Consider the following 18386-nt stretch of genomic DNA (forward strand, 5'->3'; position numbering starts at 1 on the left):
GGTTCTCATTTGAACTTTGACCCTGGCCTTCTGCCTTTCAGGACATGAACTGACCCCCTCATTGGGGGAATGTTTTGGCTGAGCGTGGCTGACGTATCAGATGAGGCGCTCAGGTGGCCGCATGGCCATTTTCTTCTACATCGCAGAGCTAGCTGTCTCGTAGCTATGCAGACCTGTGCACTTATTTTTCCCTTTCCACAACATAGTATGTGTGAGAGAGTTGTGAAATGGATATTGTGTGGTGGTTAATAAAGATGACCTAATTATGGGGAAAGATGAAAACGGCACACAGCAGTTTCTCCAAGAAGAACATCAGGATGCCGCCTTTTCCTATCAGTAAATAGCACCGTCAGATCTAAGTGAACAGTCTGAATTGTCGACAGAGAAGTGTCGACGTTTGTGTGCTTGTTTTGCACCAGCGAGGTGTTGACTGCACACGATTTAATAAATGTAACCACATTAGATTCTGATGATAGCGTTGCACAAGTTAGACAACAGGTGTAGCACGCTGCTGTCCTTCTTCTTTCTGTTTCCAGGGATTTAATCAAGTGAAGGTGAGTTGTTTGCTACAGGCTGCTCTTGATGACAAATAATGGGGGGAAACACACATTAATCTTCAGCTCAGAACAGACTGCTTACTGGCATTACAATCCCATTACGCCGGCATCTTTGATGTTGATCTATCGGTTGGAGCCTGATCGAAGTGTTTGCTCAACGTTTATTCTGTACCGTCGTGTCAGTGCGGTGTTTCTGACTTGGTCTCATTTGTCACGAGAATATGAAATGGGTAACATTAAAAAAACAGATCATTTCTTGTTTTGTGTTTTTATTTGCATGCATCTGCAAATGTTTTGTGCCTCTCCTCCACCTGTGTTCTTATCACGCTGTCCTCTCTAAATTTGATTCTGTTTTTCTTCTTTATTTTAATGCCAGTTTGAAATTGTCCTTTCTTGCAGCAGGTCTACAGTTATAACTTCAAACGATGTCCTAATCCACTATGAAAATGAGCATCATATAATTTAAATAAAGGCTAAGATATGCACAGAAATATTTTATATGTTGCCGCTGCATCTTACTGTCTTATCCATCCATACTGGTGAACTTTTCTTTGAATGACTGCTACACTGTGGAAACGAAGGTTTTAGATTATGTGCAAAATGTGAAGTATTTCTCCACATTTTGTGTTAAATTAAAGTAACGCGGTGATTGAAAATACAGAGGTCGGGAGTCATTGCTACACTGATCGTTTCCTTGAAGTCAGAGCTGAGCAAGTAAGGCAGATGCTCAACAGTCTGGCGTTAAGCTGAGTGAGGAGGCTGGCGTGTGAGATGCTCTCAGCACAGAACTGTAGTGTGGTCTCTGGCGGATACCTTTCTCTTTAGTGAGTCACAGGTCTATGACATATGCTTGTGTTACGGTAACAAACCACCTGACTGTGCTTGGCTACTTTTCTGGCTAAACTGCAGAAGTGTGCGGCACAGGAAAACACGCTGCTGATGATGCATGAGCGATTGATACACTATATCCCAGCGTGTAAGACAGAGCTCGTCTCGTCTGCTTGAAAGAATCATTGCAGAAGTTTGCAGAAGATTCCTTATACTACCGAGTGTCCTTTTTTATGTTTTTTAATACTTTCCAGCAAAGCCACATAAAGTGTTTTATTTGATGTGTGACGAATTTGATCCAGTGTTTGTGTTTACTGAAAGAGCTCACATGATTTTGATGAATAGCGTTTTAAAACAGAAGCATGTGAACTTTATTTCAATCAGGAGGTGCAGTGTGAGCGTGTCGTCAGTTTGTCATGTATCTAGACGATTTTATTTACTTTGTCAAGAAAAACAAAAAATCTGGCATCAGCACTGAAATCTTAAGTAACCAGCACGCCCATGGAGTTGACTTTGGAAGGCGATAAGCATTCCTGCTCCACTCCATATTAGCCCGCAGTGCTCGTGTGTTGGGCAGCCTGCCAGGTAGAGGTTGCTATGGCTTCTAACACCGCCCTTTACACTGCCTAACCCCCCCACCCCCTCCCAGAAGGTGCGAGATTTTGGGAGGGGGCAGGCCACGCTTTGATTTAGACAAAAGATGTCTTTACAGTGTCAGCAGAATACTAACTGGGAATGCTGTGGCTTTCTGGTAGGAAATCATGTGATCTTTCCAGCCAAGGTTTTGTGATGGTGCCAGGCGAGGCAGAGGGAGAGAGAGACTCACACACGGAGGGAGAAAAGGGGAAAACTTTGAATAATGATGCCAGCAAATCATTTTTATACAATTTTTTTCTCTTCTACTTTGTTTCGGAGAAAATGGCGGACAGCACATCGCTGAACTGAAGCCGTGATTTCAGTGAGCTCAGTTTAGAAGTGTGCCTCGGTCTTTTCATCATTCCTCCATTTAGCAAAGTAATAAACCAATGGTCCTAGCACCCACTGCGCATAGCTCACACCCAAGTAGAAAGTGTGGATACAGAAAGATAGAAACATAAAGTCTGACAGAATAGTAGAGACGTAGGTAAGTGGCATTTTCTGTTCTCTTATTCCAGGTTTTCCTTTGTCGCACTGCGGCCGTAGGAATATTCTGTTGTTTGTGGCTCTGTGGCACTGGCACAGTTAATGGTAGCTGACCGTGGCATGCTTGATTACACTGGCATCCCTCTCAGGCTCTGCTCTCTGCTCTCTGCTATCTGCGGTCTTGACTAAGTTGAGCTAAGCTCTCACCACAGCCACATTGCTGTTGGCCAGGAGGAGGACCGCTCTGGCAATTCTGTGGGCTAGTTTGGGATACAAGTCCACAGCAGATTGTTATTATTATGGATTTAATTTTGTAGCTGGGAACTGCAGAGACATATGACACTCCCAAACTGAGGCACAGAAACTTACCGATATACACACATTTGTGTTTGTGTTTTTCTTCTTTCCCGTGTGGATGTGATGTTGTCAGAACAGTTACTGACATGTAACTGTGAACCTTTTTTTTTCTTTTCTCACAACGATAAGAGTCATTGTTAAAAGTGAATCGTAGCATTAAGCTGCAGGTCCTGGCAGATGCAAAGCATTGTGTGGTATTTAAAAGCAATTCTCTTTTCCTGTTTTTAGATAAATAAATGGCCACCCTAGAGAACCCACTGGCCCAGCGACCCATCCTCAGAGCAAGATGCAGCCACGATGGGTAAGTTACCACAATGCTGTCACCATCTGTTTGATGAACTTTGATCGTGTGGGGCGAATGTCTTGCTGCTAGCTGCGGTGTATTCACTGGCACTGCCGTGATCTGCATGAACGCCAGTGTTCAGCACACGCGTCCTGCTTTTTTACACCTGTGTTGCTATAGCTGCGAGGCAGTATTAGTCCTTTATTGAATTATTTTGCTACTTTGGCCATAACCATTTGGCACAAACCCGTAGATCCGATCTTGTGGCGAATCTGACAGCACAAGCTCGCCTCTGTGGGTCTTTGTCATTGTGGTGCGATCGTCGTGCTTGAACCTTTTTTTTTCTTTAATAATTTAGGTTTTAAACTGCTCCATATATTAATATTCAATCTTTCTCCAAGCGTAAACCTGAAATGTGGTGATAGTGATGAGACACAGTTTGGCTTGAGGATGACTTTATTCAGTACATAGACGAGAGGAACCCTAGTTGAAAATGTGTGCATCCAGGTTGAGGTAGTAGGTTGTATGGTTTAGAATTACACCCTGGGAGTTAACTGTACAACCTTCTAGCTTTCCTTGGAGTACACGTATGACATCAGTTTGCAGTTTGAACATGCAGCACCTCTAAAGTGATGCTGATCTTTAGAATAATGTAACTCTGGCTCACATGTGGTTTTTGTTTCATGGCGGGCCTGCCAGCTCACTATGGCCCTGCTAGAGTTCTAGTTAGAACACATTGTACTCAGGCTTACTGCTTGTCTTCATCTGCCTTTTAAGTGCTAACATAAAAGATGTTAGGAGTTGCTCCAGTTATAAACAGTTGTGAAATTCAGTATGAGTTAAACAGGGTGCTAAAATATAAAAATATGCCATATTGTCTTATTTTGAAGTGCTTTCTACTCGCTGAGGTGTAATTGCGTGGTGGAACCTATTTCACACCGTGATGGCCTCGTGTTTCAAACCGCCGCTTCATCTTTGCGGCCTAGTATTACACGTCGGCCTTTTTATTCAACACGGCTGTGGCGTCTTTCTAATGTGTGCTGCGTGCCAAATATTATGATACACAGAGGGTTCGCTGTAAACAGAAAGTATAAAATATAATAATCAGACTTGTTATATTTAGCAGATGCTCTGTGATTGCCATTTGCACACATATTTTGAACAGCTGACTCAGGTTAGGTCTAATTGACACACCTAACACTTCCTAAAACTGTCTACCCAACGCAGCCCCACTCTATTATTGCAGTTGGATGTTTATAGGTTGTTGCCAAGTCTTGTGATACATTGTCCACAGTTCCATACTATGTGCATTTGTGATATGAGGTCCAGTTTCAGGTTGAAGCTTGCCTCAGCGACACTAGAGTCTCTGTTTACTGTGGACTTGTCCACTGACTGACTGCGTCAGACTACATCTGTGTCTGGCATTCAGCCACAGCTTGTAAAATGACTCCAAAGCACCACACAAGAGAAAAACGGCCTGGCAGATCAGCTTGAGATTGTTACTCTTCAGGACGGTTTGATGTAAGCAAGCTGCCTGCTCGAGCTGGAGCTTTGTTGTAAATTCTGCTGTAGTTCTTCATCATTGTGATAGGGTTTTTTTTTATTGATGACACAGATGTTACAATGTTTGGAGCTGAAGCTGAGCAGGCTGCCCTTCTGCAACCTTTGTCATTTATCCAACGAGCTTGTATCTTTTTCATTGTTTGATGCTCAGAGTTTCCATTGAATTGCGCTCATGCTTAGCCAGATATGCTGTTCCACTCTGAAATATTTGATGTTAAGATGTTGAAGAATTTCTTTGGCTGAAGGGTTGTCTGCAAAGTTAGCCTGCTCTTCCAGTGTGAACAGTTGCGGAAAACCCCTTACCTGTTTCCTATCAGTGCAGCTATTGAATGGAATTAATTGGCTATTTTTAGATCATCAGTAATTAAATCTGGAGGGAAACTAACACCGTTGAAATCCAGCGATCCTTGTCAGCATCGCATGGCCGGTAGAGTCACTGTCATCAAACAGGTTTCTGTGTGGGAATATGATCCTGGTAAATCCCTGGAAACCAAAGAAGGCCTTTTATCTTCCATTTTGTAATCCCACTGTCAGGAAGATCACGCCTCCTTATTCAGCTACACACCACCGGGTTTCACATTGCTGCTGCTGCTGCTGCTGTTCTGACCCACTCACAGGAAGAAGAGTCAGAAGAAGTGTTGAAAAGTGGACAGTGTGCTGAGGAACGCAGAGGGGATCTCATGCCAGTCAGCTTGGAATGAAGAGTTAGTTCAGGCAGCACCAAATGTAGCTTCTTTATTTAATCACAAATGCAAACTTTGTTTCCTTCGTCTTTAGCTCTTTCAAATTTAACAGAGTATGCAGAATCAAGATGTGCCTCACTAGTGTTTATTTCAAGAGCTGCGATTTTCTCATCTTTCCTCACCTCTGAACTTCAGTCGTTCCTCCAGATGTGTCGAGGAAAGCGTTGCTGCTGAGAATCATGCTGCCTCAGCACTCTTCTGTCCAGCTGGTCATTGGTTCCAGCTGGGCCTTCATTTATGGGATGGTTAAACAAATAAATTATGGGATTAGATAGGGCCGGTTTAGGTCGCTGATTTATTAATTTTTTTCTGCCCCCACTGCTATAACAGCCCCTTTGAGAAGTACGCTGGCAAGGAACTTCAAGGTTCTTCAGATGACTTTAAGAATTAATAAAATAAAGATTGCCTTGATTGAATTTGGTGTGCTGCAGTCCAAATGATGTACAGCAGGAAGAGCTGGCAGCACTGCGCAGACAGCCAATCATGGAGCATCACATTTGCTCTACATTTAATCAGTGAAGGCAGCCAGAAACCTAAAGAGTGCGTGTATTAGACCAGCAATAAGGAAAGTTGCTGAAACCTAGAATAATAATTCATTTTGGATGATTTTTCTTCTTTTTTGGCCAGTTTATAGTTGTTTCCTGTTGCATGTGTTCAGCTAAACGCTAGCAAATGCTGCTGCTCTTTAAAGCTCCATATGAAGATAAATCTCACTGAGCTCAAAACAAAAATAAACAGTCCCTAAAGTGAATTTATGTTACCGCCTGTGGAGTGGATGCAATGTTTACATTGTGATCAGATTGCAGATTGTCCTGCATTTTTGTTTCGATGTCAGAGAAACTGTATATTCAAAGCAAGAGACCCATCACACGAGACTAATACACTTTGTGATACTCAAAGTTCTGTGAGCCGTTTAGTTGTATTGCAGACAGTGACACTCAGGCACAAAACATTGGAAAATCAGCCAACTGCTGCTTACATCTGTAATCTCTCTGAGAGCAGAGATTGGCTTCTTGCTTTTGACGTCACCAATGGGTGGAAACCTTGGTAACAAATCGTCTGAGACCAGAACGCTGTCGGTTCTGGCCAGAACGCTACTCTAGCTCCCCAACTCATAAAATCTCACTTCCCTATAAAAATGAGCAGCCTCGAGCACCATTTCTTCCCAAGGAAACATATTCCCTTAATGCATTCGGGTTAATGGCAAATGAATAATCATAACTACTTTCACCCGCCCCCCAAACACACACAGACACACACACAGACACATGGGGGTGGGGTGTCATCGATCTGTCTGGAGTGCGCCCCTCTCTGCCTGCTGCATCAGCCGCTCTCCCCCTATTGATACGCTCTTGCCCCTTGACCCCTGGGACAGATCGATGCAATTGATTGGAGAAGGGCAGAGACAAGGGCAAGATCTGCTGACTGGCCGACAGCAGTGTGACAAGACATGATCGTCATTAATGTCCCGCTGGCTGGCTGGCTGGCTGCGAGGTGCTGTGCATCACATATTCCCCGCCGCCCGCTCTCCTCCCCTTCCAGCCTCCATCTTTCTCCTTCACTCTTCTCTTTCCCTCCTCCTACTTGTGCTGCTCCATGGTCCCAGTCTGTGCTGCTTCAGCTGACTGAGATAACTCCATCAGTGGGATACCTGTCTAATGCTCGCCTGGCATCTGCCAGCACAGATATGCATCTCCAGGCTGCATGGAGATATTCTGAGCTGAGTGTAGAAACATGAACAGTGTCATTGCGAGTGTCTGCTGCATAATGTCTTTGGGCTCATTGTGCGAGCTACTTACCAATCACAATGGAGCCGATCCTATTTTTGGTTGCTTTGAAAAGCTGTGTCTTGATGCAATTCAAAGCAAGTGTATCAGAATCTGCTTCATCTCTGTCAAAACAACTTTATGCATCCTCTGATTGGAGGTGAATCCCATCCTAGTATTATACATGCGCATGCCCTGATTCTGAATCTGAGAATATGTCACTGATACACAGCAGAAACTCATCTGTTTTTTCACTGTGTTTACTCTCATGGACCAGTTTCATCACGCTGCGGGATTCTATTTTCCAGTCTAGACTAGAAACAGGCGATGTTTGCGTGTATTGTGGAGGGGTGATGGGCAGGATAACTCCAGACTCGGCAGTGACACTGCTGTAATGGAGCTGATTGATCACCTATATGGCCGCCTGCTGGCCCCACTGGCTGTAGCATACAACAAAATCCCCCCCGCCCCGTCTCTGCGTCACCGCCACCATCGCCGAGCCGATCCACAAGGACCAACCATCCCCCATAGACTTCATCCTGGCCACGATTTTGACATTGGCAGCAGGATTTACTTGTGCACCTCTTCGGCGCTTAGCTCGCCATGTTTCTGTGTGTTTCTGCAGGACGGAAAGGTACAGACGAATTTGACATCTTTGATGAAGTGACATTTGCTGTGAGAGCCTTTTTCCTGCACTGCAGCAGAGTTGGGAAGCTGATGCTTTCCATTTGAATTAAAGGGCATAATCAATCAATGATAACATTTGCAGACCTCTCTCTCTCTTTCTCTGGCCCCTCTTTGTGGCACAGGGTCGTAACCCTAATCTATCCACGGTGTTGAAGGTGATTAAGGTTTGAGATTAGCGCAAGCTGTCGAGGGCAGATCTGGTTCAGGCTGAATGAGAATGAGTAAAATGTCATATTTTTAAAATGTACTCTCTACGGGTTTGTCCCTCGGTATCTCAAACAAAATATCTTAATTACATAAAGACAAATGTATGTCACATTTCTTTCTATTGTTGAGGTTTTTAAACATTAAAATGACCAAATGCTGCTTTGGCTACGAACAGTGAAGAATTCTGGCAAACGCTGAAAGTAGGTTTGATGTTTTTGTGACCCTTCGAGTTAATCAGTCTGACTCGAAATTATGCTTGCTGAGCTCCATTATGTATATTTCCACATAGACATAGATGTAGTGCTGGGCGGCACAGTGACACGTTTCTGTATTTTGCGTGTGATCGTGCAGGATCCAAAAAGCATGATCTGAAAATGTAACACTTGACAAGAACGATGAGGAAATTCTTGGACCAGATATTTGCTTTTGTGTCTGACTCAAACAGCCGTGTGCCTTATGCTGCCGCTCGCTGCTGTCAAGCCTCGGTCACAATATTGTGACAGTGACAGTTTGTGTTCGTGCTTGTGCTGACCACATTGCTGTGTGTGTGTGTGTGTGTGTGTGTGTGTGTGTGTGTGTGTGTGTGTGTGTGTGTGTGTGTGTGTGTGTGTGTGAGAGAGAGAGAGAGCTAAGCAAAGCAGCTGGAGTGTCACTCTGTCTCACTGTTCTCTGTCTGGTTTTTGGGGTGTGGGGGTCTTGTTAGTTTGTTGCTGCCTATGTTGTGTGTGTGCAATGCCATTTGTGTGCTCTCTGTCTGAGATGGTAATTTTGTGTCAGTGGCTACCTCTGCTGTGCATGTGTTTGGATGTGACTGTACCAGCTGCACCGATGCTACAAGACAGTGGGATAGCTACAGTGCATCCTCCACCACGGCCAACCAGTCCACTGCAGTGTGCACGCGTGTGTGTGTGTGTGCTGCTGAAAAAGAGAAGAAATTGATCAGCACAGGGAGGAACGTGTTCACCAGCAAAGGCTGGATGGAGGGTGTGTGTGTGTGAGAGAGAGAGAGAGAGAGAGAGAGAGAGGGGGGAGAGAAAGAGCGAGGGCTGTCGCTGCAGACTCCTGCTGCAGTATCTCACTTTGGGCAAGCAGCTGCAGACAGGGAGAAACAGACAAGCAGACAGGTACAGACCTGGAGTGATGGGAGGGGATGGGTGGTGGGAGGGGGTGGGGTGGAGATAGTAATAGAAGGTAGGGCTTGGGGTGCAAGGGTCAGATGGGGGAGGGGGATGAGTGAAAGCAAAGTAGCGGGTTCCGGCGGCAGCGGCAGCTAGAGGGAGCAAATGTTTTGGGGTTTCTCATTTTAATTTTTTTATATCCCGTTGTTTGTTTGGCAACGGCAGCGTGACGCGTCGGACCTGCGATGGGTACGAGAGAGAAGAAGACAGGGAAGAAAAATAAAAGTAGAGGGTGTAGATAACAGTGTCACGACATGGCTGATGTCCCATCGTCATGAGCAGGTAGGAGGAGAATGAGTAGTTCTGGTGGTGGTATTGGTGCTGTGGAGGGGTGGGGGTTGAGATGCTGAGATGGAGCTGACAATGCAATTGGAAAGGAGGGATGCTGTGTGCTGGGGAGTAGTGGGTGGGGGTGAGGGGTGGGGTGGCGGAGACGTCCCACCTCACTGACCTGCGTCTGGCTGCAGCTTCCCGCGGACACCTCAGCCTTTACCGGCACCCGCGCCGCCCCCCACCGTCTCCCCCTCCTTTCTTCTGCCACTGCCCTTTTTCCCCCCCCCCTCGTTCTGTTCTTCATCATCCTCAGCTCAGAGGCGGATAACAAAAGGCGTAGTCGGTGGCAGACAGAAGAGTGAGCATGCGAGGCAACGCGTCGGGTGGCGCGGCGCATTCATTTCCGGAAGCCTCCACTTTGCCTGGCGTTCCCCAGAGAGAAGGAGACAGTCAGAGACATCTATCCGGCTGCTTTTTTTTCTTCTCCTGGTCTGAGGAGGAGGAGTTGTGGGATGATTGGGAGGAGGGGGGGGGGGGCGGGGGGAGTGGGGGGGGCATTCACTGGTGTGTTTGGGTACACAACCGGTGAAAACGATATGGGAATGTTTTCAGTATTGCTTTAGCATTTACTGCAGTTTGGCATTTTTAAGTGCAGCTAAGGTCTGGATTGTGACTGTTTGGCTCCGGCCGGGCTGGAGCTGCTTTCCAGTTAATTGTCTCGCTGAAGCGCCGTGCCTTCTGACACTGATAACTTATCGCCAAGCTTGCTGCTGTGGCGGCAGAGTTGGGCTGGTAGGTGGTAGAGTCTGGTGTCGAGGGTATTGCAGTCAGCAGTGGAAAGTGAAATATGGGAAGGGAGGCAAGTTTCGGTACCTGTGCTGAAGACGAACCCGCCCTTCTCTCGTTCGTACTGCTTTTGTGAAAAGATGATTTTTCTGGAAATTTACCCGCATTCTGTGTAATGCTGAGCAGCTCAAAGTGCCGTGCGTTTTTTATTTTTTTGGATTCAGTGTCTAACCGTACCTATCCGTAGGGGCTGCTGTGATGGAAAGCCAGAGGGTGAGGCTGCTGCTGGTGGCTCTCTGCATCCATCAGTCGAGCAGAGTCTGCCAGCCAGGTCCTGGTCCCGCCACCCTGGAAGCGAGAAATTTAGACTGATGATCAGCTGATGCTCTTTAGGACAAAGGCGAGCCCAGCTGCTTGGCTAGGGGGCTTTTCCTTCCTCAGCACAAAGGCTAGTTAGCACAGAGCAGGCAGTGCAGGCTTGTCTGTTTGTCTGAGCCTCTGCTTCTGCTTCTGTCTGGGCACTGCCACGAAGATCATTTAGGTCTGGCCGTCTCCGGCGAAATCCCTGCTTTGTCTTTCTTTGTCATCTCTGCAGCCTACTGCTGCCACTGCTGCTTTGTTGTTTTTTAGTGTATTTAAACATATGCCTGAAAATCTGTCTACCTTTGCAGGTCTTTGTGTACACAGGAATCAAACCAAGCCGTCGAGAAAAAAAAAGTTGTCCGCAGTGGAAGAACGGAGGAACGCTGGAGCATATATCTGTGCAGAGCTACTTTGTTTTTTAATTGCAGCCTGTGCCTATAGTTTCAACTATATTTAAACTATAGACACTTTGTAGCTTTCGGTGCCTTTTGATAGAAATTTGGTACGTTTAAGTGGCACTGGTTGATGAAGAGACAGTGTGTGTGTGCATTTGTGTGTGAGTGAGTAAGAGAGAAAGAAAGGTGTCAGTGCCCTGCAGCTGACTGCGGCTCCTCTGTAGACTCTGTCGTACTTCACCTGCTCCCTGAGACCCTAACTTGTGAGCTCTCTTGATGAAAAATCACGGGTTAGGCTCTTGGGACGCGGGCGGACGGCACAATCGACTTTCTGCCGAATGTTTCACATGGAATCGGAAAGAATCAGCGGCTGATTTTCTTTTAAAAATGCATGTATGGATGGGACGGTGCAGAGAATGGCTAACACACAGAAAGGAAATAGCTTAGCGCAGTAAAAAAAAAAAAGCACATATGTGAAGGGTTTATGTTCTGTTGGCTCCTCCGTGACATCGTATATGAACCCGTTAAGGAAAACTGCAGCACTGATGCGACTGCATCTGCAGGGCTGCGCTTGTTTGAAATTTTTTTGTTTGTTTTTTCCCCCCAAAATCATGAAGGACGCCTTTCATAATGGCGCCAGTACCGCCGCCATTAAAGCGAAAAATACCCATCGATTCTGCACTGGGCTGTCAACCGGCACCGTAATCTCTCTTTGTGTCAACATCTGTGTTTGAATACAATTCTAGTAACACATGATCTGATTAGAAATGACAGGACACCAACCAGTCCAAACCACCACACCCCAGGCTCATGTTGATTAACCCCTGTCACCACCTCCACACAGCCAATATATCTGATCCTCCATTACCAGAGCAGTCACTCTGAAATTGATAAGTCTAGACGCTATAGGAGCAAAAGGACTAATGCCACATCTGCTGCTGCTGTGAGCACTGGAGAGCTAAAACACACAAGTTCAAAAACATTTTTTTCTTTACATTTTTCATAGTTGATAATTTCACTTATCTGCTTCATCAATTGATACATTTCTCAGCCAGATGTCAGAAAGTCTTCAAATATTTTACTGTTAGAATATAAATTTTCTACATTAGCCTCAAAATAATTCTTCTAATTATAATTCACTTCTACTTTTTTTTTTTTTTTTTAGTTAGAAGTATGCACATAAACCAGATACATAAACAAAAAATACTCTAATGACTTTATATCTTTCTATATTTAATTGATTTTGAAAGGTCCCGATTGTTCAAATCAGGGGAAATAAAGAAAGATACCATGCAGTATGTGAAATAAAAACCTATGGCCACGCTTTGAAAATGTGGAATCGGGTCAACAGAAACCGAGTTGCTCTCTTCATCTGAATATTTCTGTTGAAATCTGCGATTGTGGTGAGATGAAACGACCAAATTGGTTAATGATCTCAATCAATATTTAAACGGGAGGCGTAGCTCAGCGCAGACAGACATCGTAATTCATTAAGACAGGCTCTTAAAGAGAAAAGGACAAGATTGAATGCTGAATAGAAAATGAAAACACTGGACCCGTCTCTTATAAACATGACTATAGAAGTGCAATTACAATAAATTAGGTCTGCATAAAAAAAAAAATCGGTTCTTTTCCTTTTGTGCCAGAGAAAGGTGTGAATTCATTTACAATTACAGCTTGACCTGGTTTTTAAACTTTCAGTTTTTCCCAAGACGGCATGCTTTTCTGAAAACCTAATTTCTGCTAAATTACTCGTATTAGGAATACAGTTCAAAACAATTGATTTTCTCTCTAATGCCCTCCTCTCCAACTCTCTCCCAGTCTCCAGTCTTTCTCTCTCCCTAATTATGTTTTTTTTTTCTCGTCTCCCTATTTGGTTTCATAGCGAACAATGCCGATGCCAACTAATAGTCTGTGCCTATGCCACAGAGCCCCCAGCAACAGCTGAAGGAGCGCCATGCCCCATGAATACCAAACAGCCAGGCACAGTGCGACAAGTGCTGAGCAGTCAGACGCAGCACAGGCAGAGCGGAGCTGGTGCCCACAAAACAGCCAGACAGTTTTATTAGGGTCTGTCTGACACGCAGCAAAGTCTGGCAGCACCCGAGCCCACTGATGAAACAACCACCCCCCCACCCCCCTCCAACAGTAACAAAGCAGCACGCTCAGAGCAATCCACCAAGGATCCAATAAATATCACCCCGTAAAAATCAGCTCCCAGCTGGTTTGTAACTGCGCTCAATGGGGAATACAAACTTTGTTCAAAGTCAAACTAGTTCTCAATGAGCTACCGCTAAATTGATCTCGATTCTGCCATCACACATCACACACTGCATCGGACGTAGCAGCGAAGGCAGGAAGTGTCGTTCAGGAAAATGCTGCTAAAGCTTTAACGCTGTAAAAGTCGTGATTTTATTGAAAGTGAACAGATCCAAGCCTGTAGGCATTGTGCTGAGGGAAAACATTGACACTTTGGGATTAATATGTTCCTCATTAAAAGTCTTTTATTTTGTCAGTGTCAGTTTTGTTATTACTTATTATTGAAGTGTATAAAGTGTGACTTTAAAAAATGGGTTAATTTAAAATAAGAGCTGATTCAAATTGTTAAAACTTTTTTTAATGAACTCTTAATCAGGTTGCAGTTATAGTAGATCTGAAAGTGTCTGTCAAGGTTGCACTATCTAACAGCGAGGGGCAATATTAGCTTTTCTTTTCTGTTTCTGTTTTAAAAAAAACAAAACGTTTATGCACCGTGTTTATGCCGAGCCAATCAAAAGACTTTTCCTGGTGCCGGTTTAGACACAGGATGTTAAATATTATGTTTGGACTGATTAAAGCGAAATAATTGAAATTGCTGCACGGATCAGCAGATCTCGTATATTAATATGTTGCGATGCGCTTTTATCTGCACTCGTGTTAAACAAACAGCTGTCGGTATGAGGTTTCTGTTCTCGCCAAGTCTTCAAGCTCCTGCAGGAAACATTGATCCAGACCTTGAATAGGTGGAGATAAACTAAAGACTCCAGCTGATGGCCCGAGTGTGTGTGAGAGATTACGCTCCATTGTTCAGAGGTGGTCATGTAACACACTCCGCCGCCGCGTCGCTCAGCTTTAAAAGCAATAAGGCCAGATTAACATTTATTCGGCACGTTAGGATTTGGGCTGGAGCGACATGGAAATCAGGTGGATTTTGTGAATTAGATGGCTTGTTTTTGATTTTTGGTTGTTTTCGATTGTCAGGCTTTCCTGTTGGAGGATCTCTTATCGCAGCAGGGTGGGGAGGAGGCGCAGGTGGTGGTGGTCAGTGTGTAGGTGTGTGTGTTTGGGGGTGGGGGGTATCAGGTATGCCCGATAGTGGGGCAGTACAGAATGGAGGGGGGGAGTGTCTGAGTTTCCAGACACTGCGGCAGGAGGCCAGACAGTCACCTAAACGCACACACGTAGAAGTGCATTAGCGACAAAGCGACACACACAAATAATGGAGAAATACACACATTTTTGTACACAGCCTATTCAATTTTGTTTTTAATTCAATCAAGGAGTATAAATCATAGTGCCACTTGTAATGTAATTATCCTCATGCATGGAAAGCACAAAAGTTTCTTTATTATTCTCAGGGCGACGGGAGATAAACTCCATTAACTATTACAGATTACAGTAAGTGCTGTGGGAGGTGCGGCTGTCTGTTGAAAGGACAAGCGATCTGTGCTGAGACTCGAGGATTTTCGCGGCGGGCCCGTGGGCACGGAGCAGGATTGTGGAAAAGTGGGGCCGATGATTAAAAAGCAAACAACAAAGCTCCGAGGGAGCAGAGGTCTCGGCTTAGCCAACTGGAATGCTCGCAGACCTGGTTGGTTGCGAGTGTTTGTGCTGTGCGCAGGTCCACAGTATTCGAGGGTGTCTCCTGGCCCTGCTCCCTGCTCGGGTCCCGTGTTTTCTCGCCATTCTCTCTCTCTCTCTCTCTGATCTGCGATTCACTTCGGAGGCGTTGCCAGGGAAACCTGGTATCTGGCTAGCGGCTTGATGGAGTTATTGAACTGTAACTGGCTGGGATAATTACGCTCTGTCTTGCCGGCTGGCTGTCCAGTGGCTGGGACTTGAATGTGACCTATAGCTAGCCGGCATTGTCACCGCAGGCTAAATGTTTTTAACCCCTTGGCTGCCAGACATTTGGGCTGTGGTAACTTTGGCACTGATGTCCAGTTTGAGTTTACACTTACTGGAACTCCTGCTTCTGTAGCCACGTCGTTGCTTTTGTAGCTAAAGATTCAGTTAAGCCTACGCCTGTAGCTCCAGCAGACACATGTTCAGCGTGCTTTCTGTTCATGCTGAAACAGGCCATGACTCGGAATTCCTCGTGTGTCCTCAAGTGTATCCACTGATCCCCTGAGCAGGTGGATCCTTAGATAATAAAACTGTGTTTCTTCAGAGTTTGCATGGATGGATTTGTATCTTTCAGTACAAAAGGCTTAACGTTTCACAGATTCTCTTGTGTAAAAGAAGGTTGGTGGAGTTTCTGTGTTCCTACATTTATGCTAAATTGCTATCATTATCTCTCCTCGTCTAGGAGCCCCGGCAATTGTCTGCCATTCTCCATGCTTTAAGGTAAGACAGATACCACTTGCATCTGCAACACCATCAACAAAATCCTTACTTTTCTAGTCTTATTCAGTCTGATCCATTATGCCAGCAGACAGCAGCAGATGAGAGTTTAGTTGTGTGACTGCCTTGTTTTGCTTGCAGTAGACGAGTGAGTCAGTAAAAGTGTCAGACCGCCGTAACAGACGGCCTGCGCGAGATAATTAGCCCGGAGTCATTTGGAAGGCGCTCAGCTCTGCCCAGGTGCCCACTCTGCTCAGGAAGAGACCAGGCGACCTTTTACTCAGCTCCGTCCCACTGCAGTCACTTAAAACAGTGATGGATGTTTCCCTTTACTCCCTGCTCCCTACCGGCTCTCATTCTCCTTTCCTCTCCACCCGTCCCTCTCCCATGTCACCATTTCCCTCACTTCTGTCCTCTGCTTGCAGCGCCTTGTTTGTCCCTTCTCCTCTCCTTGTTTTTCTACCCTCGTCTGCCTCTTACAGCTCCCATTCTCTCTGTTATTCCAAAGTGATGAGAGGGAAGAGGAGGAAGAAAGGTGTGGAGAAAAGGGGGAAGGGGGGGATTTAAAGTGAAGTGGTGAAGGAGACTTTTTTTTTCCCCGTCTTTTTTTTTTTAATCCTGCCAGTTTGAGAAGAGCAGACTCGAGCCCCGCGCCCCCTCGGCTCCTCATTAGTATGCACCGGCTGTCGCTCAGGTGACATGGCCACTGGATTCCATCCCAACTGCAGGAACATCAGCAGCACGGTGGAGAGTGGGATAGCAGGTAAGGACAATGAGAACGGAACGGCGTGGAGGAAAGGAGAAGACGAAGGTGGTGGGATGGGGCATGGACTTGTATACACTGCTGCAATCCAAATCCAGCTTCTTTAATTAAAGCGTCTACTGCTGTGAGCTGAGCCGTGCAAGTTAAGTCATCGTTTGCAAAGCACATCCACGCAATTTTCCTCGTTAATGAAATATCCTGCACTTCTCTGTACACAGTTTGAACAATTCATGAATTCACGAGCATTAAATGTAGATGTTGGAGCGTCTGCTCTTTCTGCTGATTTTAATAAACACCTCTGTTGATTATGCTGCGTGTGTTCGGTTATTTCGAAATATAATATTTTTACTCCATGTAAGCAAACAGCGGAGGAATCCTGCAGTTTCCCTCAAAACAGTTTCATTGTTTTCACTTGTGCGATTTTGATTCCCCGTGATATGTAGGATATTGGTTTTGTTGCCAAAGGCAGCAAATAGAGGGGCGTACTACACAAACAGTCGCACTCTGTACGTGTGTGTCAGAGAAGCCAACAATATGAGAATAAGGAAGGAAAAAAGTGCAAGAAAGAGAGTGTGTGTGTGTGCATGCATAGGTGTTTGTGTGTGTGTGAAACAGAGACAAACTGTGTGTGTGTGTTTGGGGAGCAGTGCGGCCAGGCTGCAGATATCATCCATCTCCCTGTCACAGGCCCAAGGGCTGCTGGGAAAGTGGCAGACAGCTCCCTGGCTATGACAACAGAGGCTGCATCCTAATTTTCCGACAGAGAATGCCTGAAAAAAGCTGCGCCTCTCCTCCCTCACCGCCCAGTACGGAAAGCCATTAACCCCTCGATCTGGGAACAAAGCACGGAGCTCGGCCCGGGCCACCGTTGGCTGCGAGTCACATCGGCTCCCATCATCCTGCAGCCGTAACTCCGAGCAGAAACGTTCCGCCTGAACTCGTCTTTCCGAAGCGCTCCGGGCCTGCAGAGGTACGGCGAGGAGCACGGACCAGCTCTAAAGGTGTATCTGATGAGGAGCTCGCATTACTGACAGATACTTGATGACAGCGCAGTGATTTAATTTGTGAAGTGCATTTTCAAAATAAAAGAGCTCGTGGCAAAAGCTGTTCTAACTGGATTACATGCTTTCTGCTTAGCCATGACTAATTTGTTATAAAGCTGTTGTCAGATATTCTATGGCTTTTGTTACACACGCCAGCACTCTCTAAGTGTTTCTGCATCTCCTCCCTGATCCTGGGAGTTAAACACTGGCACCAAGATTAAATCAGGACTCATTAACATGAAGGAAGTGTGTGAACGTTAGTCTTTTTTCCACTCGTGCCGACTTTGGTTTTAAAGTTTCAGCACTTTAAGGAAAACCAAGCATTCAGAGCCGAGTTAAGACGCGCAAATGTTTAATAGATTCCAGGTCTGATGAACATATGATGACTGATCAAACGTGCTTTGAGTTAAACACACAATAGAAACGTGAAAGAATGTTAGTTAGTAAAGCCTTTTTTTTTGTTACATAAGTGCATCGTTTAGTATCCAGTGTGTCAAATGTCTATTTTAAGAGTTCATGTATTAATTTCACGAGTTTCACTAGAACTTAATGCTAAAATTACACACAGAGCTTATTTAGTTATTTTTCTGCAGACATAATCACATCCCAGCTCCTAGAATTTCCAATGAAATTGTTTTCTTTGTAAGCAACACTATTGTTGCTTACTCTCTGAAATTGCACTGCAGGATTTCGCAGTAGGAATTCAGAATTTCAGTAGGAACTAAAAAGAAGTCTTTTTAAAATTTTCATTAAAAGAAATAAAGCTGAGTGAAGAGTCGATGGTGCCAAATAAATGTAATATTTTCCATGAAGACAGAAGATGGTAGTAAGCAGTGTAACAGAGAGTTTAATCTTGTCCCACATCAGGGC

The 18386-nt window shown here is 45.2% G+C and overlaps 1 long non-coding RNA gene across 2 annotated transcripts in view; it reads left to right on the forward strand.

Annotated features, from left to right (window-relative positions):
- Nucleotides 1–16781, forward strand: part of LOC146699678 (uncharacterized) — a 44308-nt gene extending 27527 nt beyond the window's left edge. The window contains exons 2-4 of one of the 2 annotated variants that reach the window (XR_014922442.1): nucleotides 3093–3165; nucleotides 15676–15713; nucleotides 16336–16781. This is a non-coding gene — a long non-coding RNA (uncharacterized LOC146699678). The other variant, XR_014922441.1, reaches the window with a different exon arrangement.
- Nucleotides 16782–18386: the final 1605 nt, after the last annotated feature.

This window comes from Copadichromis virginalis, linkage group LG10 (assembly GCF_057382275.1).
Source record: "Copadichromis virginalis isolate Kocher_CV1m ecotype Utaka linkage group LG10, C_Virginalis_male_GT1.1, whole genome shotgun sequence".
NCBI lineage: Eukaryota > Metazoa > Chordata > Actinopteri > Cichliformes > Cichlidae > Copadichromis > Copadichromis virginalis.